Source organism: Sapajus apella, unplaced genomic scaffold (genome assembly GCF_009761245.1).
Source record: "Sapajus apella isolate SASKATOON/1434 unplaced genomic scaffold, GSC_monkey_1.0 scaffold24, whole genome shotgun sequence".
NCBI classification, from domain to species: Eukaryota; Metazoa; Chordata; class Mammalia; order Primates; family Cebidae; genus Sapajus; species Sapajus apella.
The window spans coordinates 9,989,894-10,013,444 of NW_022436964.1; the positions used below are offsets into that span (position 1 = coordinate 9,989,894).

The 23,551-nt window shown below is 40.9% G+C and overlaps 1 protein-coding gene across 1 annotated transcript in view; it reads right to left on the reverse strand.

Moving 5' to 3' along the window:
- Window positions 1-23,551, reverse strand: part of OSTF1 (osteoclast stimulating factor 1) — a 59,962-nt gene that overhangs the window by 31,049 nt on the left and 5,362 nt on the right. The window lies entirely within an intron of this gene.

Sequence of the window (23,551 nt, forward strand, 5' to 3'; positions counted from 1 at the left end):
CCCTTCCAGTTCCTTTCCATTCCTCAAGGCTTTGTTTTGTGTCTACACTGATTCCACAGCCACCGCACTGGCCCTTGCCACACCTGACCTCAAGGGCATCTTACAGGCATTTGACCATTTCTTGAGATACGGGGGGAAAAAATCTTTGTATTGGCATCTTGGTTCCAGACTCCGCTTTCCAAACCCAGAAAAACACAGTGACTTTTCGGCATACCCAAGATCCCTTTCTCACTGTTGCCTGTCCCCTAACTCACCTGTTGCCCACAGCCCCTATCCTTTCCCCATCAACAAAACAAAACAAATAAAATCTACCTTACTTGAGGAATTAGGCAGGTAAGGAATTATCACATTGGAGTTTGGGATTAAACACCCAAAAAAAAAAAATGCATTTGGTTCTCTCTACACTGGCTAAGAATATTGCTCTACACTGTAAGTTTTAAATGTTACATTTCTGTATGAATGCAGTGTGGGTGTGAGTAGCATTGTGTGTGAGTGGCACCGCAGGTAAATTCACCCTCTAGTGCAGCCCCTCAGTTTAGTGAAGTAAAAAAAAAAAAAAAAAAAAGCCTTAAGCTCTTTGAATACTTTCTTTACCAAGCTAGCATGGTTCTAACACCTGGAGAAGAGCCTGCATTGGAAACAGCCCCTCCTGCCCTCTGTCCATTCTTAGAGCATACCCTTATCCACTCCCTGCTCATTGTGTCTCATCTCCAAGGACAATTAGTTGGCTAGAAATTTAATACTTTTCTGTAACTTTAAAATTCGATTATTTTGTTATAAATTTTTGTACCCTTCTGTTAAAGATGCAGTGTTGGGCTTTTTTTTTTTAAAGATGAAATAAGCCCTTATCTTTCCTCTTGTCTCTGGGGAATGTGAGCTAATGGTTCTTATTTAAGATTTTGCATTTCGTTCACTATCTACTACTGTTCTTTAGCCAGAAATTCTCTAGTGATCTGAAACAATGTGACTGAAGACCTGTTTTTAAATTATGTGTTGGCAAGTTGCCTTATATTTAAAAAGAAAAAGGAGAAAAAAAAGCCTAATTGTGTTGTGCCAAATGATAGCATCATGAAGTCCTAATTTATTGTCTAAAATAAACAAATAAATTTTAAAAATATATCATCATTACATATGTCAATGTGACTACATAGAAAAATTCTATAAGTAGCAGCAGCAACTATTGTTGTCATTATAAAACCACTGAATAAAATATCTCTATCCAAGAAAAAAAAAGCCTGTGGGAGAATTCTCTTTCAGAATTGAGCCCCTTTTCCACCTAGGAGATATTGTTTAATATTTCTTAAGTGAATGCAAGAATAGACGACACACACCTCTGAAAGATGACTTTGCTTCCTGCTAACAGCAGGAGCTACATAGTTATTTGTGCTTAGGTTCTATCCTATACAGAGTCCATCCAACCCTGAGATCTAAGTTTAAAAATCCAAACTTGACCATCTTAACTAAAAAAATACTTAACATGAAAATCTACACTGGTGATCCACCCGCCTTGGCCTCCCAAAGTGCTGGGATTACAGGCATGAGCTTGGCCAGTATTGCTATTTTTTAGTATTTTTCCTAAATCTATTTGATTCACAATTGGTTGAATCTGTAAATGTGGAACCAGTGGATACAGAAGGCTAGCTGTACATAAGTAAATTAACAAACTCAAACGATATAGGAAAAAGCCTATAGATAGAAAAAAAAAAAGGGGGGGGGGGGGGGGAAATCTCTTTTAATAAAATAAATAGATTTAGAACAGATATCCAAATAGGAATATCTATTTGAAAGCTATTTAAAAGCTGGGCTGGGAGCAATGGCTGATGCCTGTAATCCCAGCACTTTGGGTGGCCAAGACGGGTGGATCACTTGAGGTCAGGAGTTTGAGACCAGCGTGGCCAACATGGTGAAAACGCATCTCTACTAAATATATAAAAATTAGCTGGGTGTGGTGGTATGTGCCTGTAGTCCTAGCTAATTGGGAGGCTGAGGCAGGAGAATAGCTTGAACCCAGGAGCTGGAGGTTGCAGTGAGCTGAGATCACACCACTGCACTCCAGTCTGGGCAACAGAGCAAGACTCTGTCTCAAAATACAATAATAATAATAAATAAAATCTCAGTTGCAGCACTAGAAGAACCTTTACAGATGATCATCTAGGACAAGAAAATCATTCAGAACAGTGGCCTCCAAGTGGGATACAGGAAGACTACTTCAGGAATTATTTACATTTTTATCTTTCTTATTCTTTTCTATTCCTATTTGAACATGTTTTATGATACAGCAGCATAGAATAATACACATACAACTTATAAATTCATATACATTTATCTAGAGTGAGTACTCAAAAACCTTTTGTGGATCAACTGTAAGCATTATGAAGACAAGTATTTTTGTTCCTTTATGAATGAGATGCCCAAGTGCCTACTACAGTGCCTGGCACATACGAGGCACCCAATAATTATTTATAGAATGAATAAAGGAATGAATGGAAGAATGAATTTTAAAAAGTCTGAGGCCAGGCTGGTGTCTCATGCCTATAATCCCAGCACTTTGGGAGGCCAAGGCAAGTGGACTGCTTGAGGCCAGGAGTTCAAGACCACCCTGGCCAACATGGTAAAACTCTGTCTCTACTAAAAATACAAAAATTAGCCAGGCGTGGTGGTGTACGCCTGTAGTTCCAGCTACTCAAGAGGTGGGAAGCACAAGAATCACTTGAACCCAAGAGGCTGCAGTGAGCTGAGATTGCACCACTGCACTCCAGCCTGGGCGATACAGCGAGACCCTGTCTTAAAAAATAAATTAAAATAAAATTTAAAAGTCTGAAAGCAGTATCTTACAACAGTACTGTCTGATTTAATTCCATACAATAATAGAAAATTTCTATGTCCTAGTCACATGTAGCTTCTGGGCATAAGAGATGTGGTTAATGTGACTGAGAAATTGATTTTTATTATTTTAGTCAATTTCCCACATGTAGCTGGTGGCTAGCATATTGAAGGATGCAGGTTTAGAACATCAGAAAATGGGAAATGACTTAATGTCCATTAAAAGAGGATTATGTAAATAGACTCTGATTTGTCCACATGACACAGTCATTTTTAAAAGAATACTGCACATTATTCACAATACCCAAGATATGAAATCAACCAAAGTATCCATCAATGGCAGAATGAATCTTTAAAATGTGGTACATATACATAATAGACTTATTATTTCTTAAATCTGGTACATATACATAATAGACTCAGACTTAAAAAAGAAAGAAATACTGTCATTTGTGACAACATGGCTGAATGTGGAGGACATTATGTTACGTGCAATTGGCCAGGCACGGAGAGATGTGATTTCACTCATATGTGGGATCTAAAAATGTTGAACTCATAGAAACAGACAGTAATATCGTGGTTGCCAGAGGCGGGTGGGTAGGGAGACTTGAGGGGATACTGGCTAAAGAACACGTATTTCTATTAGACAGCAGGAATAAGTTCAAGAGATCTACTGTACATCACGGTGACTACAGTTAATAACAACGGATTATGTACTTGAAAATGCTAAGAGTAGATCTGAAGTTCTCACCACAAAAAAAATGTAACACACGTGTTAATTAGCTTGATTTAGTCATTCCACAATGTATGCATATCAAAACACGTTTTACACCATAAATGTACACAATTTTTACTTTTCAATTAACAAGAAGGACTGCCTGGCCTAGGTAACATAGCAAAATCCCATATGGTGACATGCACCTGTAGTCCCAGCTACTAGGGAGGCTGAGATGGGAGGATGGCTTGAACCCAGAAGGCGGAGGTTGCAGTGAGCTGATAATGCACCACTGCACTCCAGCTTGGGCGACAGAGTGAGACTCTGTATCAGAAAAAAAAAAAAAAAAAAAAAGAGAGAGAGAAAAAAGAATGTTGCAGACAGAACCACAAACACTGACACGGAAAGCCACTCAGACATTAAAAAGGGACTGGGGCCAGGCACAGTGGCTCATGCTTGTAATCCCAGCACTTTGGGAAGCCAAAGTGGGAGGACTGCTTGAGCTCAAGAGTTCAATGCCAACATAGGCAACACAATGAGACCCCAGCTCTACAAAAAAAATTTTTAAATTAGCCAGATGTGACATAGAAAAGAATCTATGGAGAAAAAAAAAAGGCAGGTTTAGAACAGTAGGCAAGTACCATCCTGTTTATGTCAACAAAACACACATACACCCACTGAATGACAGCACCAACTGAAGGAGGCATCGTATTCTTCTTGACATGTACTGTTTACATTCATTATACCAAGTGTGTATTACCTTTATAATCAGTGAAAACAGTAACAGAGTGATCTGGGATTGGGAGGAGGAATCATTCCCCTTCTAAACATCTTAATATAGAACAGCAGCTCAGATGGCTGTTACAAGGAAAGACTCTTTTTCACCATCAGAATTCCAGAGCCACAACTCTCCTGCTCTACTAGGAGGAGCTTAATAGGCACACACAAAAGTGAAAACTTTTTTGGGTCTGGAGTTTGTCTTTCACACACATAGACTGAAGAAAGGAAACACCAAGCGGAAGGAGGAGCTGCCAGAAGAAATACAGTTTTCTGCTGACTAGATTGTCTCTCTGAGAACAGAGATTAGTTATCTTGGTAATTTCGAACTTTCCAAAGAGAAGCTATACAAGGAAGCAGTCCACTTGTGACCAAAATCAATAGTGACAGAACTTTCTTGTTCCTTTGAGGGAAGGCAGCGATGAGACTAATTTTGGAAACAAGATCCAATGCCAACTAAATGGGTGTAGGTGAAATTCAACAAAAATTACAGAACCTGAAAACAAGTATGCAGAGTTGGACTAAATCACTGATTTTTGTAATTGTATCTTTTGTGATCGTCTTACTTAAATATTCACATCTGAAAGTGGGAGATTTATTTGCATTTTGATGTATACTAAACATTGAACAGCAGGCAACTCCTTAGGCTACCATGCAAAGGAATATTCTATCTGTTATTGTAGAAAACACTTTTACATACACAACCTTATTTATTGCTTAATATTGGGACATTAGCCTTTTGTGGATTCCTTTTCATCCATACCTTGTAAAAATTCTGGGATTAATTTATTCCGTTCTCAAAATTGAGTCAAGTGGAAATGAAAGAAGGCAATAGAAATAGCCTCAGAATATGAAAGAAGTGCATAAAAAAGAAACACAGATGACTTTTATGATTACTGTTTAACAACCCTGGATATTATTCTTCTCAAGAAAACAATAATAATTTGTTGATCATTTTACATCATATTTATTTCAATTTTGAGCAATGTTCTATAGGTCTATAGGTTTACAGAGTGTCAAAGGGAAGAAATCAGAGAACTCTGTGTTTCTACATTTTTTCCCCACAGACATCTTTTAAAAAAGAATAAAAAAAAAAAAAAGCAGAAAACATCTTAATAGATTACCAGGAGGAAGCACGGATCAATTCCAAATTTACTTGGAAGAAGGCCAAATTAGATGCTTTCCTCAGGCTCACTCAAGCTTGATCATTTTCTCATCAAAGTCTAGTGAAATATAACAGAGAAAAAGTGGAGCTCAGAAGACTATATCAATAACCTGAAACTACCCTGGAATTCAACTGAATTAAGGTTCAAAAGAGGCTCAATCTTTTGTCTGAGGCTTTAGGTGAATCTTGCATGAACCAGCATGTATTAGCACTAAGGATCTATGCAGGGTTGGTCTCTTCACATAAGCAAGATCAGCAAATTCCCATTACGGCAGCAGCAGTGGCACGCCTGCTGGCTCACTTCACTGACTCCTCACCCTGCCAGTCACACCATTCTCTGTTCTGTCCAACCCCACCCTGTCCCTGAAGGCAAGGGTGAGCCCAGTCATCAGCTAAACACTGTATTTTCCTCTGGAGTTGGGCTGACCCCAGGCTTCAATAAACGAATCCCTGTCCATGGTGGTAGTGGCATGGCAAAGGCAGAGAAAGGTCCTGCAGCAGGACAGTCTGCAGGCAAAGGGTAAATAGGCAAAATTTCTGCTCTAAGTTCTACAAACAGAGTATGTGTCAGCACATTTTTGAGGCCCTGAAACAGCACTCAGAGGGGCTTGCGGCTTACAAACTCCAGCAATGAATTTCTAACCTATTTTATTCCCTGTTGGTGAAGAACTTTAGAGAAGCCTCTAAAGAAAGCCACTCAGACATCATTAAAAAGGGATTGGGGTGGGCACAGTGGCTCATGCCTGTAATTCCAGCACTTTGGGAGGCCAAAGTGGGAGGACTGCTTGAGCCCAAGGGTTCATGACCAGCATGGGCAACACAATGAGATCTCAGCTCTACAAAAGAATTTAAAAATTAGCCAGATGTGGTGGCGGGTGATGCACACCCATAGCCTCAGCTATTCAGGAGGCTAAAGTGGGAGGACTGCTTGAGCCCAGGTGGTCAAGGCTGCAGTAAGCCATGATCGCAGCACTGCACTCCAGCCTGGATGACAGAGTGAAACCCTGTCTCAAAAAAAGAAACTGCTCACTATAAGAGACGGACATATGATAAACAGCAAGGGGAGTGACTATTCAAAATATCAGCCCCTGGCCATCTATAATAGATGGACTATTTCACATATGTCTTTTTAAAAATGTTAAGAAGTGTGTGACATTTAGATGGCCTTCACTTACAAGGGCTATGATAACTACTACATACCCACTACGTAGCCTAAAGTGAAAAATACTGACAATAAGATAAATCAACTGCGGTGCGTTCAGACAATGGAATATTATTTAGCACTGAAAAGAAATGACCGATCAAGCCATGAAAAGACATGGAGGAAACTAAAATGCTTATTACTAAGTGAAAAGTCAATACGAAAAGCTACGTACTATATAATTCCAACTACATGACATTCTGGAAAAGGCAAAACTATGGAAATAGTAAAACAATCAGTGGTTGCCAAGGGTCGGGGGAGGACAGTTGAACAGGCAGTGCACAGTGGATGTTCTGGGCAGTGAAACTACTCTGTATGATACTCTGATGGTGGATTAGAGTATCACTGCCATTGTGTAATTGTCCAAACCTGGGGAAAACACATCAACAAGAGCAAACCCTAATGTAAACTATGGATTCTGGATGACGACGATGATGATGATGATGAAAATGATGAATCAATGAAGACTGATCAATTCCAACAAATGTCCCACTCTGGTGGGGGGTGTTGGTAATGGAGGGGCTACACATGTGTAGCAGCAGTGGTATATGAGAAATTTCTGTACCTTCCGTTCACTTTTGCTGTGAAACTGAAACTGCTCTAAAAAAAAAAAAAGTCCACTAATTTAAAAACAATACCAGCACTGCTAAGTATTACAGAACAACAGGAACTCTCAGACACTGCTAGTGAGAGCATAAACTAGTACAGCTACTAGAAAAAAATGTTTGGTAGTAGAATTGATTCATTTTTTACTGGTCTTAACATGCCTTTGAGATCTTAAGTTGCACTCTTGGGAGTGGACCATAACTAGAAATGCCTTCCAGTCATCTTCTATAGGATGAAAACAGTGCATATAAAAATAACCCCTCCTCACTGTCTCACTAATCCTAGAGCACAGTGAGTCACCTCGACACTTTTAAACTGAAGGTCATGATCTATTCGTAGATTGAGAAACTAATTTAGTTGACTTTAAGAAAATTAAGTGGGTAAGAAAGACCAGCATACACTATACATAATAGAAATTATGGTTTTGTGAAATTTTTGTTTTATTGGAAATGGATAGGTGGATAGATATTTAATTAATAAATTTACCAAATACACATTTGTTTGCCCTAATGCCAAATGACCAAATGACAAAATTATTGTTTTCCAAAGCCAAATCTGGCTTTAACAGAATGAACTGCTGGGATACAAGAATAAACTTGAAATTTGGCCAGGCACAGTGGCTCACACCTGTAATCCCAGCACTTTGGGAGGCTGAGGCATGCAGATCACTTGAGATCAGGGGTTCGAGACCTGCTGGCCAACACAGTGAAACCCCATCTCTACTAAAAATACAAAAACTAGCTGGGCGGCATGGTGGGCACCTGTAATCCCAGCTACTTGAGAGGCTGAGGCAGGAGAATTGCTTAAACCTGGGACGCAGAGGTTGCAGTGAGCCAAGATTGCGCCATTGCACTCCAGCCTGGGCAAGAGAATCATGATGATGATGCAATTTCACTGAAAGTAATCCCACAAAGAATACAATGGATTTCCCAAAATAACTAGCAATCACACTCTCTCAACATTAATTCTCAATCTATCCTGTAATTTTTACTCTTTATATAATAATTTTCATACTTAAAGTTCAGATTATCATTAATTATTATAACAATTTACTCCTCCAATAGTGAATAATTATTTATACATTCATCTGACTGAGAGAATTTCAATATACTGATATTGAAAATTTTCTTGGGAAAAAATGGAAGAAAACAACTTCAGTCCTTGGAATTTAAAAAAAAAAAAAGTTTCCCTGCTCATGCCACCTCCACAAAAGGCAAGATCAGCCCAACACATAGGGCACACACTGTAAACAAGTTATATTTAGAGAACTTACCTGTTTTCAAAATAATTTTTTTTAATTTTTTTTATTTAGAGAGATAGGGTCTCACTCTGTCACCCAGGCTGGAGTGCAATGGTGTAATCATAGCTTGCTGCAGCTTCAACCTTTTGGGTTCAAGAGACCTCCTGCCTCAGCCTCCCAAGTAGCTGGGATTACAGGTGTGTACCACACATCCAGCTAATCTTTTGTAGACCTGGGAGTCATGTTGTCCAGGCTGATCTCAGACTTCTGGCTTTAAGTTATCCTTCCACCTCGTCCTCCCACAGCGTAAGGATTACAGGTATGAGCCACCACACCCAACCTTCAAAGTGAATATTAAGGTAACAGCAAATCCATATGTCACGCCTTGTTTGCATTGCTGATACTGCTAAAGTGATTAGGCATGAGTGTTACCTATGTAATCTATAATTCTTGCCCATGCAGAAGTCTTGGTGTGCCAAATAAAGTAGGCATTCCACCATCTGGTCAGTTATCCAAAGCTTAATGGTAGATTTTGGAAGAAATCTGAGTCTAAAGCGAACTTCTGTGTACCCCTCTGGTCATGTGTGTATGTTTTTATGTTCTGGGTTATCAAGAAAAATACAGATCTTACTGAAGTTCAAGGTAAAAAAAAATGTTTGGAAGCTACTGCTCCAGACTATCTGATGGAATTAGGAATTGTTACAGGGCTCTATAAAGATTTATAAGTAATATTTTCCTACTTTGCGGATTTCAGCAAGTATATAAAAAACAATATTCTCCCATATCCCCCAAGAACAGATAATTACAAACAATCTTGGAGCTCTCAAAATGAAAGAAGAAGAAGAGAATTATTTGATCAAGAGAGAATCATGGGAAATAATGCTTTACTATATACATATATCTTTCTCACACCTGTCTAAGAACATGCATTAAGAAATTAATCTTCTTAATTTATACCCTGTGAGTATGAAAAAATACTGTCATAATCTCCGACTGTTCTCAGGGCAAGAAAAAGTACTAATTATTTCTATGAGGCATATTTAAATTATTCTATTAAACATGAATGATGAAACAGGATGTTTTCTGTTGAAAAACAAAACAGGAAGAGTCCATGGGATGGTATCCGAGAGTGAAGGCTATCGTTTTTGATTCTTGGGGTGATAGCAAACAGTTCTACTCTGTTGGGCCAACAAACACTCCCCCTCAGCCTCCAGCTTTGTGGATTCCGACACCCATAAATGAGGTGATTAGCTCAGAACAGACTTCTGGGCCCAGATCTCTATTGGTGTCATTCCGCAAAAGCCCACTGTTTTTTTTTTCTTTCTTTTTTTTTTTCTGAGATGGAATTTCACTCTTGTTCCCCAAGCTGGAGTGCAATGGCAGGATCTCAGCTCACTGCAACCTCTGCCACCCAGTTTCAAGTAATTCTCCTGCCTCAGCCTCCCAAGTAGCTGGGATTACAGGCACCCGCCACCATTCGTGGCTAATTTTTGTATTTTTAGCAGAGACAGAGTTTCACCGTGTTACCCAGGCTGACCTTGAACTCCTGCACTCAGGCGATCCACCGCCTCGACCTCCCAAAGTGCTGGGATTACAGGCGTGTGCCACTGCGCCCGGCCTAAAAGCCCAGTGCTCTTGAAAACAAAAAGAGAGGCTATAATCCTTGGAAAGAAAATCATTTTGTGAGCAAAACCGTACGCAATAGTTTCCAATGCAATGAATAAGTTTCTACCTGCCTACTTACACTCTTGGATTAATAAATCAAATCTGTTTGTACATATACCTTTAAAGAAAAAACTAATAGCAAAGACTATGGAACACGACATTTCCATCCCTCCTCTCTCTAACACCACCTCTTCCCTACCACTTCCCCTACCCAATCTAAAAAAGAAATAGAAAAAAACCTAAAGAATTTGAAACATGTCTTGATTTCAGCTGCAGGAATAGCAGACTCGTTAAAAACAGTAGCCTGTGTGTTTTCTGACAAGAGGGTTCTGTTTATTAACAGTGTGCCTTTCTAATCCATTTTTTTTCCTTGCTTATACTTTTCAGTGCCTTTTAGCAAACTTGGTTTACTTTTACAGCTTGAGGGACCATACCTGCTGGTTAATTTTATTTAGTCTCCACCATATAACATAAAAATCCCAAAGAGCGGGGTTTGAAATTTCAACTGGCAAGCTCTTTGCCAACTGTCTTCACTGGGTAAAAAACAAAGAAAGCAAGCAATGGTCCCTAAAAAAAAAAAAAACAAAAAAAAGTTACCCTGGTCATGCCATCTCCACAAAAGGCAAGATCAGTCCAAAGGCATACCCATGAAAGCAATGCTTGTTTTTGTATGACCTTTAAACTAAGAATGGTTTTACATTTTTAAATAGATGAGCGAAAAATGAAAAATACTATTTCAAGATAATGAAAATGATCTGAAATTCAAATGCAGTGTCCATGAATAAAGTTTTATAGGAGCACAGCATTCATTTGTTTTTTTTGTTTTGTTTTGAGACAAAGTCTTGCTCTGCCACCCAGGCTCGAGTATAATGGCATGATCTCGGTTCATTGCAACCTCCGCCTTTCAGGTTCAAGCAATTCTCCAGCCTCAATCTCCTGAGTAGCTGGGATTACAGGCCTACACCATCATACCTGGCTAATTTTTGTATTTTTAGTAGAGATAGGGTTTTACCACATTGGCCAGGCTGGTCTCACATGATTGGCCCACCTCAGCCTCCCAAAGTGTTGGGATTACAGGCATGAGCCACCATACCTGGCCTCATTTGTTTTTTGCCTGTGGCTGCTTTCACATTATACCATGGCAGAGTTGAGTCGTTGCAAAAGAGCCACATGCAGCCTATGATGCCTAAAATATTTACTGTTTGGCCCTTTACAGATGATGTTTGCAGACCTCTGCCCTGAAGTCCTCTTTTTCTGCAAGTAACAAGTCAGGCAGAGTACTGGGCCACAGCATGAAGATCTGCTTCTCCCCAACTCCAAAATCAATCTGGGTCACTACTTCCTCCTATATGAAATGACTGGTTGGGCAAATGAGAACATATATGCAAGACTAAAGAGAGAAAATTGCCTAACATCAAAATCTTTCATTCGAAGCTCAATTATCCTTCTAAACTCACATTTATGGGACACTTACCATGAGCCCCATGCAAAGTACTAACTCACAGCAATTTGTTTAATCCTCAAAACAATCTTGTGATGTAAATGTTTTATTAACCCTATATTATAGCTGGAGAAACTGAAGTTAGACAGGGTAAGTAACCAGTCCAGGTCCACACAATCAGGGAGTGGTAGCAAAGAGCCTTAAACTCAGGCCCCTCTGGCACCAGAATCGATGATCAGAATCCTGGGCTTTTAATTCTGGCACCCAAGGACTGAATGACAGTAAACAAATACCATGTATGTAAATATACTGAGTGCAGCTCCTGATGCACGGTATGGGCCCATAAATGTTAGCTACTGCTAATTACTACACATTTTACATTATTCTGGGACTTATCCCTTGTGTTTCTCCTTACTGGCAAGACAGCATTATTGAAATCTTCAATCTGTGTATTAGAAAATTTATCAGATATGATATTCCTGCAAGAGATATTCTAATGCTGTTATTTTTTAATTTTAGAGAAAGAGTCTCACTCTGTCACCCAGGCTAAAGTGTAGTGGCTCTTATGACAGTTCTCTATAATCTCAAACTCACAGGCTCAAGTGATCCTCCTGTCTCAGCCTCCCAAAGTGCTGGGATTCTACAGCCACCACGCCAAGCTAACTTTTTAAAAAAATGTTTGTAGAGATGGGGTCTTGCTATTACCCAGGCTGGTCTTGAACTCCTAGCTTCCAGCAATCCTCTTGCCTTGTCCTTCCAAAGCACTGGGATTACAGGTGCGAGCCACTGCACCTAGCCATAATGCCTTTTTTGTTTGAGACAGGGTCTCACTCAAGTCACCTTGGCTGGCGTGCAATGCCACAATCACAGCTTACTGCAGCCTTGACTTCCCAGGCTCGGGCAATCATCCCATCTCAGCCTCCCAAGTAGCTGAGACTACGGGCTTGTGCCACCGCACTGGGGCTAGGCTATTTTTTTTTTTTTTTTTTTGTATTTTTAGTAGAGACGGAATTTCACCACGTTGCACAGGCTGCCCTTGAACTCCTGGGTTCAAGCGATCTATCCGCCTCAGCCTCCCAAAGTGTTGGAATTACAGGCATGAGCCACAACGCCCAGCCCATAATGCTTTTTTTTAAGCAAACAAAGCTCACACCTGTAATCTCAGCATTTTGAGAGGCTGAGGCAGGAGAATTGCTGGAGCCCAAGAGTTTGAGACCAGCCTGGGCAACACAGCAAGATCTTGTCTATGAATAATAAAAAAAAATTAGCCAGCTGTGGTGGTGTAAGTCTGTGGGCCCCAGCTACTTGGGAGGCTGAGGTGACAGAATCTCGAGCCCAGGCAGTGGAAGCTGCAGTGAGTTGAGACTGTGCTACTGCACTCCAGCCTGACACTCCAGCACTCTAGTGACAGAGGGAATTACCATAACTAAAAATAAGAGTTTATCGTGTCCTTTAAAATTTTGCTTTTGGGGTATACACTTATCTTTTGTTGTTATGTAAAAAAGGCTGGTGGTGATATTATATATGCAATCAGCTATGTGAAACAAAAATCTACACAGAAGAAAAACTGGAAAGAAACAACACCAAAATGTTAACTGTTATCTCTGAGTGGTAGAACTATGAGTCGTATTTATTTTCTTCTTTATTTTCTAAATTGTCTACAATGAATAGGTATCCCATAAACAATCAGGAAAATGTGTTCTCTTTTAATGCCCTTTTGAAGAATAACTTACAAGATACCTGTATTTTATTTTATGTATTTATTTTTTCTTTATTTGTGACAGGGTCTTGCTCTGTCACCCAGGCTATAGTACAGTGAAGCAATCACAGCTCGATGTAATCTTGAACTCCCAGGCTCAAGTGAACCTTGTGCCTCAGCCTCCTGGACAGGCACATGCTATCACATCCAGCTTATTTTTTTTTTTTTTCTATTTTTTGTAGAGATAGAGTATCACTATGTTGCCATGTTGCATGGGCTGGTCTTAAACTCCTAGCCTCAAGCAATCAGCTCACCTAGGCCTCCTGAAGTGCTGGGTTTACAAGCATGAGCCACCACACCTAGCCTACTTGTATTTGATTTATCAGCAATGTAGTTACTATTATGAGACCTCCTTTATCCTTTATCTTCCTGATCACACACACACACACACACACACACACAAAGCCATGCCTAACACACCCACAAAACTGAGAACACAGGGACATCTAAATTAACACAACTATAGTGAGGAGACTTTCAAGGTCAGTGCAGGCTATTATCGGAGGTGACATCTACTTTAATTTTGGAGATAACAGTAGTTATCCACTGTGATGCCACAGGAGTAGAAAAAAATTTAAAAAACAAACAGTAGTTACCCACGCAAAAAGGGGCCAGGGGCAGGCAGCCCCAGAATAAAGAGCAGGGTCTGGAGTTCAGGAAGTGGGGTCTAAGAACATCTAGTCAATCAAGATGCCTGAAGCCTGGGATAAAAAAATGGTGAGAAATTAGGCTGGGGCATGAGCATATTCTAGAGGTTTTCAAACTTTTTTGAGATCCATAGCAAGAAATGTATTTCATATCAGGACACGCACACTCATAAATTTAAAAAATGTCTTACAAAAATTTCTTATCCTTACTTTGAGTGACTCACTCTGATATTTTTTGTTCTTATTCTATTTTCCTTTTTTCAGGATGCTAGTCATTATATTGACTTCACTACCTACCAAGTTACCACTCACAGTGTGAAAAAACACCAGCATTTCATATATCAATGTGTGCATCCACTGTTTAGAAAGGAAATAGAAAAGTTTCAGATTTAGATGTCTCGTACCATTAGCCACATAAAATGCTCTCGGAATATAATATAAAAAAGCCCTCACTGGCTGGGTGTGGTAGCTCACACCTGTAATCCCAGCACTTTGGGAGGCCAAGGAGGGAGGATCACTTGAGGCCAGGAGTTCAGGATCAGCCTGGGCTACAGAGCAAGACCCCATCTCTCCAAAAAAGCAAAAATAAATAATAATTAGCTGGGACAGTAATGTGTGCCTATAGTAATGTGTACTACCTGGGAAACTGAGGCAGAAGGATGGCTTAAAAAATCAGCTGGGGCAGTAATGTGTACCTACAGTAATGTATGCTACTTGGGAAGCTGAGGCAGGAGGACAGCTTGAGGCCAGGAGGCTGCAGTGAGCTACAATCGTGCCACTGCCCTTCCAGCCTAGGTGACAGGACTGGTGCCCTTCCAGCCTAGGTGACAGGACAAGCCATTTCTAAAGAAAACAACAATTCACATTTTTTAAAGCGGCCTTAGTCTTGGTTCTTTATGAAGACACATGCTAGCAAGACAACATGATGATATAAACGTGCCCTTTATTTATAGCGGAACCCCTTTCAATCCTGATATAGAGACCAGGATATGCCCAATCAAAGCTGACCCAACAGATACACAGGAGCCAAGTTTGTACCTCAGGGTATTTTACTACTTCTAGCTAATAGTAGAACTTTGGTAAAATAATACAAACTTTGGACACATGAAAAAGATTACAGAACACAAGAGGAAAAAGTAAAGAGCAAAGGATTATCAATATCTTTGACAATGGAGCCCCTCTTTGTTCAGAAAACAGAAGGATTCAAATGCTCTCATGTAGCACATCCAAGAGCCTCCACAAAAGTCCGTATCTCAAATTCTAACAGACCCAGAAAGATGAAAACCAGTTCAGCAAGGCCATCTATGAGAAACTAACCAGGTGTCCAAGGCATCTGTTTCTTCCAAGATCATCTATTCACTAAGACAACAGCCTTTAACTGAAAATTGTTTCCCTAATTGTACCCTCTCTCAAGTCACACCAGTGCTACTTCAAAAGGTTGGTGTTATGTTCCTCAGAGCCACATTCCTATCATAAAAGCGGCTTGCCTGGTGACCTGGAAATGTCTGACAGGATGCCGCGACCTGCCACTCCATTCCAGGGCTCCACCCAGACAGCCCAGGTGGTGAGCTCCTCCTCCAGCTTGGCCTGGTCCTGAGAGTCGAGATTGTTTATGAGAAGCAGGGGTTAGGCAGAAGTCAGCAGGATCTGGAAAGACCGGAGAAGTCCAAGTGACTCCCAAAAAGGCCAGGGGAGAACTTTAACCCAAATAAATGTCAAGGTATTTTCCCAAGTCAGCTCAGACGAGGGGTGGAGGAAGGGGAGCACAAGTGAATGGAGTCCTTTAGGATTTACCTGAGAACGGCAAGGCCAGGCAAGTGAAAAGTTGTGGTTTCTGGGGCTGTAATTAAAATTGGGTAAATTACAGGACCATTCTTGTGGAAATCCCCCTTTCTCCCTGGAAGGTGAGGGAATGAGAGTTTTGACAATACTTCTAAGATCATATTCTTATCTTTAGACTTGCCAGGGCGCCAGGTCACACCTAACCCTCTCAGAGGCTTTTTTCTCTTTTCTTTTTTTTTTTTTTTTGAGTCTTGCTGTGTCACCCAAGCTGGAGTGCAGTGGCCTGATACCAGCTCATTGCAACCTCCGCCTCCTGGGTTTAACTGATTCTCCTTCCTTAGCCTCCTGAGTAGCTGGGATTACAGGCACGGGCCACCATGCCCAGCTAATTTTTGTATTTTTAGCAGAGACGGGGTTTCACCATGTTGGCCAGGCTGATCTCGAACTCCTGGCCTCAAGTGATCCATCTGCTTCAGCCTCCCAAAGTGCTGGGATTACAGGTGTGAGCCATCAGGCCCAGCCTCAGAGACTCAAAAAAAAAACAATTCTTTTCCACTGATGGATGCCCAGAAGATCATTTTATCTTTTTATGAACACAAGCACATGAACAGGGAGGGAGGGAATGGAGACAATGGAATTTGTTCATAAACTTTTAGGAATGCCCCTGTTCCCCTCCCAAGCCCTTGAGTCTGCAGAACTATTTCCTATTTAAGATGCAGATGGTGTGGCAGTGAGAATAACCTCTGCTCACAGAAAACAGAAGAGAGAAAAACCAGCGCTCTCCGGGGCAGTGGCTTGCCACCAATATACAGTGGTCATTTAAATTGTAGGCTTTCAGAATAATCACTAGGAATTTACTCTCCTTCTATATCCATTGTCTAGATGCAGAAGTAACCTGCTGTCCCTTGCTATCTGTCCTAACAAATTGTAGTTTTTTACCTTTGGTTTTAAAATACTTAGTGGAAAACTAACACTTGAGCATTATAATAATTTTCAACTATTAATAGAATGATTTTTGTTTGTATTATAAAGCCATAGCAACAAAATTTATTCCCGTAAGTACAATTCTATGGCCTTAAAATTGCCATTTTGGCTGGATGTGCTGGATCACGCCTATAATCCCAACACTTTGGGAGGCTCACATTGGAAGACTGTTCGTACCCAGGCGGTCCCACTATGGAGACCCCATCAGACCATCCTGGGCAACATAATGGGACCCCATTTCTACAAAAAAGTTTTAAAATAGTTGGGTTTGGTGGCACATGCCTGTAGTCCCAGTTACTCAGGAAGCTGAGGTGGGAGGGTCACTTGAGCCCAGGAGGTTGAGGCTTCAGTGAGCTGTGCACTCCAGCCTGGGCAACAGAACAAGACCTTTTCTTAATTAAAAAAAAAAGAGCCACTTTATCAGAATCTCTATAAATATATGTTATTTCATTTAAAAAAGAAAAAAAAAGAGGCTTTTGGTTTCTGCCAGTATAACTGGCAGAGTGATGGGTAGGCAGAGAGTCATTCTCTTAGTGGAAGACTAGTCCTCCCACTTCCAGAGAAAAACCCTGAAAACCCTCCTCTCTGGAATCAAATACGACAATTTCCGTAAAGGACGGTCTGAATTTGAATCCATGGCTTAAAACTACCGCCTCCAAAAGAGATGGGAAAAAATGAGAGAAGACAAGAGGACCCTGAATGATATTTTGCACAGAGGATTTCTAAAATCTAGTAGAATACACAGTATTCTTATATCTTGGGTCTACAGAGTTGATGTTATTGAGTTATAACCAACTGTATATTTTCCAAACATAAAAGTCTTCAGGATCTCGATGGACATTCTTGAACAACCACATTTTGCAAGAGTCTCATTGGAATCTGTGCATATAAAACCCTGGACATATTCCTGCAGGGAGACCCCAGTGTTCTCTCTTGCAGACAGCTGCAAGAAAAGAAAAAAAAAATGCTGCCCCTTGTAGCCAAAGCCTAAGTGAAATCAGATCAGACCTAATTATTAATACATTACATCCCCTTCCTAACCCTCATCCTATCCTTTCCCATCTCTGCTGTTTCTCATGGAAATCTGGACTTACGAAAAGCCCTTTCTTGATGTGTTTAATTCTTCCATATGTTTCTATCCACATACTGCTGAGCACTGAGAGTAGCTGGGATTTACTCTCCAGACCATTGAAAATGGCCCCAGAGAACCATCGAAAATAGCCCCAGTGTCTAGAAGGAGCATGAGATGAAATTAGCCAGAAATGTGAGAAATTATTTGAGAGGCCAGTATAAGGCCATGAAGAAGATTTAGAATCAGATTTAGCATGAGATGAAGAAACTAGCCTGGGCCACATGGTGAAACACTGTTGTAAGTTCTTTTAGGCTGACGGACCACGCCATGGATAGCATGGTAACCTCTGTGACCTGCACGTACACTTCAGATGAGTTCCTGGAACTAGAAAGTCTGAAGTAACTGGAAAACCACAAAAGGAGAAGAAATTATCAACCCCTGCAGCACCTAATTAACTTTGAGACATTTTTCTATTGTCCCTTATTCCCCCCTCAACTGATAAGGACTTTGTAACCAACCTTGGTCAACCTTGTGACTCCAGACCCTAGGACCCCATTCCAGCTTGCAAAAGCTGCCCTGAACGATAACTTCTGTAACTTTCCACTGCCTATAAAACCAACTCCCATCCCACCACCCTCCGCTGACTCTCTTTTTGGGCTCAGCCCACCCATACCCAGGTGAATAAACAGCCATGTTGCTCATACAAAGCCTGTTTAGCGGCAGAGCTAAATGTGCAGAGTGCACATTTAACACCTGCCTCTACAAAAAATACAAAAATTAGCCAGGCATGGTGATGCACACCTGCAGTCCTAACTACTGGGAAGGCTGAGGTGGGAGGGTCACTTGAGCCCAGGAAGGAGAGGTTACAGTAAGACCAAGATCACTACCACACTCCAGCCTGGGTGACAGAACCAGACACTTGCCTCAAAGAGACAAAAAGAAAAAGAAACAAAAGAAACTGAGGCATAGAGTGGTCTAGTGACTTATAAAGGTCACCTAGCAAGCTAACTACAAACTTGGTGCTAATAGAGCTACTGCTTTAAAAAAAAAAAAAAAAAAAAAAAGTGGTGAGGGGGACAGCAGGAGGACTAGAAGTTCATCCCACTCATAATGAGGCATGTCCAACCCTCATTAGACTTTTACGTTAGGAAAATGTAAAGTTGATTATAACTCAGTAACATCAACTCTGTAGACCCGAATATGTCTGGGGCTTTATATGCACAGATTGCAATGAGATCCTTGAAAAATGTGGTTGTTCATTAATGGCCATCAAGACACTGAAGACTTGATGTCCGGAAAATGTAAAGTTGATTATAACTCAGTTTGTCATGCTCTGAACTAGTTTTTCAGGTTAACTCTGGCTGAGAAAAGGGGTCCCTTCCATTGGTTGGGGAGCTTAGAGTTTTATTTTGGATTTATACTTTAAAGCCCCAATATTTAGATACAGAACAGGTTTTCAAAGGCCTGAGGCAAGGACCAAAAGCCCTGTCAGACAGAGGGGTTCCCTGAAAGTGGAAGCAGACAGTCACCATGGCAGTGACTCCTACTTCACATTTCAGCTTAAGAGAGACCCAGGTTCTAGAAGCAGTTGTTTGAATGACCTGAATGCAGAGAGATCAAAGAGAATGATTTATTCCCCAAAAGAAAAATATGGTTGAAAACAATTTGAAGTTTGGCACACCATTCAGAATATTAACTTTGGTGGCAACGGTTTCTGTTGCAGTATTTCATGGACACTCTCCTTGCCTGAAAAACCAGTAGGAATACCTTCAGAAGACGTCCTCCCAGGGCTAGCATCAGACAAATCTGAGCACAAATCAAACAAAACAATAAGCCCAGAAAACCAGTGAAAGAATACATGCTAGCTAGAAAGTCCTGTGAACCTGGGTAGTCAACAGTTCAGAGATAAGCACAAGCATCTGGTTTTCAAGTAAGGAAGGATGAGACTCTGAGATCCGCCAAATCTTCTGGAGTCTGAGATACCTGCCAACTGTGTCTAAAACCTAGAGTGGCTTCTTTCAGCCAACCCCCCTCTCACCCACACTTAGCGAGCTAGAGTCTAGAAGCATCTTCCTCCAAAATATGGATTTGATCAGGAAGTTCCTAGAAATAACACAGAAATTCCAGGATAACCTCCAGGTTAAAGTCATTTCTTTGTCTCATGGGAGTGAACCTGGGCTGGGAAGCTACGAATCCTAAAATGGAATCCATGCGTTTCTCAGAACCAAGCAAAATTCCTGGAGTGTAGGGATGCCAGAGAGACCCTTGTAAGGGGCCTGGGACTGTCCCTCTAGCATGAGTATAAATTGAGTGGGTTAGAGGGTCTCCCTTAATTTGAATTCAAATTGTCCTCAGGCTCCCTGAAAATTGGGAGCACCTGGCAGAAAAGATCTACAGTAGATGCATTCTTGGATCCCAAGAATATAAAACCAAAATAGTTTATCAAATTATAAGGGATGCTAAAGAGTTTTAAAATTCCATGCCAATCAAATGCACAAATAGCTAGGTGTGGTGGCTCATGCCTGTAATTCCAGCACTTCGGGAGGCCAAGGCAGGTGGATCACAAGGTTAAGAGATCGAGATCATCCTAGCCAACATGGTGAAACCTCGTCTCTAACAAAAATACAAAAATTAGCTGTGCGCAGTGGCAGATGCCTGTAATCTCAGCTACTCAGGAGGCTTAGGCAGGACAATCACTTGAATCACGGAGGTGAAAGTGCAGTGAGCTGAAATCGTGCCACTGCACTCCAGAGCCTGGTGACACAGTGAGATTCCACCTCCAAAAAAAAAAAAAAAAAAAAAAGCACAAATATAAAACTATCCCCCAACTCTTATCCCAAATGTAAGTTGAGAAATGTGCTTTGTGGCTTTCTAAAAATTCTACAGATGTGCAGACATAAAGTGGGAAATGACTGGAAGAACAAAAAGGAGGCTGCCACACCAGTAACTTGTTTAATTGATTTGCAGTTGCCAAACCTCTTAAACTCATTCCCGTAGTAAACTAAACACCTACAGCAACTGTTAACACTCTGAGAAACAGATAAGCAGTCTGTGAAGAGGGCTGACATGCGCATTTAAATTCTTGCTGTCTTTGTGGAGCAATACCATTTTCACAAACTGTTACACTGGGTAAACGGGCTTCTCTTTAATTCAGAGAAAATTAGCTGGTTCACAGTTCTGTATGCACACACCAAATTTCCTTGTCTTCTCTGAAACAAGCTTCACCCTTAGTTAGACAAATGTGGATAAGCGGATACGTTATTTCATGTCTGCCTGAATCCAATGACTTTTCTCTGTCTGCTGCCCAGCAAACTCTTAGCATTCAGAACTCTGCTTAAATTACTCCTCTTCCCTACATCTTCTGTGTCCTCAAGCTCCTTGCCCTGTGCTCCCCAGCCCTCTGATACACTTTGATAACATCTCCTATCACAAGCACCGTGATTTTTCTGTTTAAGACATGCTCATACGTTTTTGGTAGGGAAATAAACTGATAAGACCTCTTTGAAAAGCAATTTGGAAATTTTTTTTCTTCTTCTTTTTCTTTTTTTTTTTAAAGACGGGGTTTCACCATGTTGGTCGGGCTGGTCTTGAACTCCCAACCTCAGGTGATCCGCTTGCCTTGGCCTCCAAAGTGCTTGGATTACAGGCGTGAGCCACCATGCCCAGCCGTAATTTGGAAATTTCTATGAAAACAGTAGTACACATACCCTCTGAAACAACAAATCCCACTGCCAGGACTTTATCCTGTGGATTTACACTTGTAAGCAAGAACAATACTGCTGGGAGTCTATTTGTTATCACAAAAGATTGAAAACAATCCAGAAGGGTCTGGTTAAATGAGTTCAGCAGAATACCATGCAGTTATTTAAATGAACCAGGAAGTCCTCTAGGTTCTAATATTTGCATTGTTTGTTTGTTTATTTGATACAGGGTCTCACTCTGCCACCCAGGCTGGAGTGCAGTGGCATGATCTTGGCATGCCACAACTTTGATCTCCCAGGCTCAAGTGATCCTCCCACCTCAACCTCTCGAGTAGCTGGGACTACACATGCCACCAAGCCCAGCTAATTTTTTTTGTATTTGTTGTAGAGACAAGATTTTACCATGTTGCCCATGCTGGTCTCAAACTCCTGGGCTCAATCAATCTGCTCATCTGGGCCTCCAAAAATGCCAGGATTACAGATGTGAGCCACTGTGCCCAGCCTGTAAATTTTTTTGAAACTCCTTTGATAGAGAATCTTGACAGCTCACTCCTATCAGCCCAACTGAAAGGTGTCTCTGCAATTTTTTTAAAATGTAGTTTGTCTTACCCAGTCCATGAAGCAAGCAAGGACAACTTTGGCAATGGGTTCTGTTATGCCCTGAGGTATAAGGTGTGTATCAAAATCTCACCACACTAGTCATGTAAGTCAGATTGTGGGAATGCTGAAACACAAAGGGAGGGGACCCCACTATTTCCAGAAGGGAGGAGTGCTGATCAGAGGCACACAATCTCCAGCCTTTGCTGCTTTGTAGCAAAGCTACAAGAAAAGCCCAATCACGCCTGTAATCCCGGCACTTTGGAAAGCCAAGGCTGGTGGATCACCTGAGGTCAGGAGTTTAAGACCAGCCTGACCAGCATGGAGAAATCCAGTCTCTACTAAAAATACAAAAATTGGCCAGGCATGGTGGTGTACGCCTGTAATCCCAGCTACTCAGGAGGCTGAGGCAGGAGAATGACTTGAACCCGGGAGGCAGAGGTTGCAGTGAGGCAAGATCGTGCCATTGCACTCCAGCCTGGGAAACAGGAGCAAAACTCCATCTCAAAAAAAAAAAAAAAAAAAAAAGTCAAAGCAGGCTGGGTGCAGTGGCTCATGCCTGTAATCCCAGCACTTGAGGAAGTCAAGGCGGGTGGATCACAAAGTCAGGGGTTCAACACCAGCCTGGCCAAGATGGTGAAACCCAGTCTCTACTAAAAATACAAAAATCAGCCAGGCATGATGGCGGGCACCTGTAATCCCAGTTACTTGGGAGGCTGAGGCAGGAAAATCGCTTGAACCTGGGAGTTGGAGATTGCAGTGAGCCAAGATTGTGCCACTGTACTCTAGCCTGGACTACAGAGCAAGATGTCATCTCAAAAAAAAAAAAAAAAAAAAAAAAAAAAAGAAGAGCATACAAGTGCTGGGTGAAGCGCCTGACATATAAGGCCAAATAAATGTTAACCATTCCGATCATCATCATAATCATTCTGAAATTTTCAAGATGTTTCTCAGACTTTATTCTGCCATCGTGTATAAAAAGTATCAAGTTTATAAAAGAAGACTATTCATGTACATATTTCAAAGCCAATCTCATCTGCTGACTTTTGATTAATTCCTTTGTTGGGGTAAAAAATTACACAAAAATTGAGTTCATTCTAGATAAAAGCCTTTTTCTCTCAAAAATGTTATTTAAGTAGCATGTGTATGATGTATTTTAAGTTTTATATTTTTTACTCTGAAAAACAAAAGAACCCAAAACACTAATATTTGCTTCTTCAAAGTTCTATGAATTTATCTTCACAAGGCACATGAAATATTTATGTTCCTTTACTTCCACCACCAAAATCAATATGCCATTTGGAAGAAATGTCCAAGGTCAGGCATCAGGTTTCCAACTACAATACAGGGTTATCAAACCTGCTTAGAACGAGATG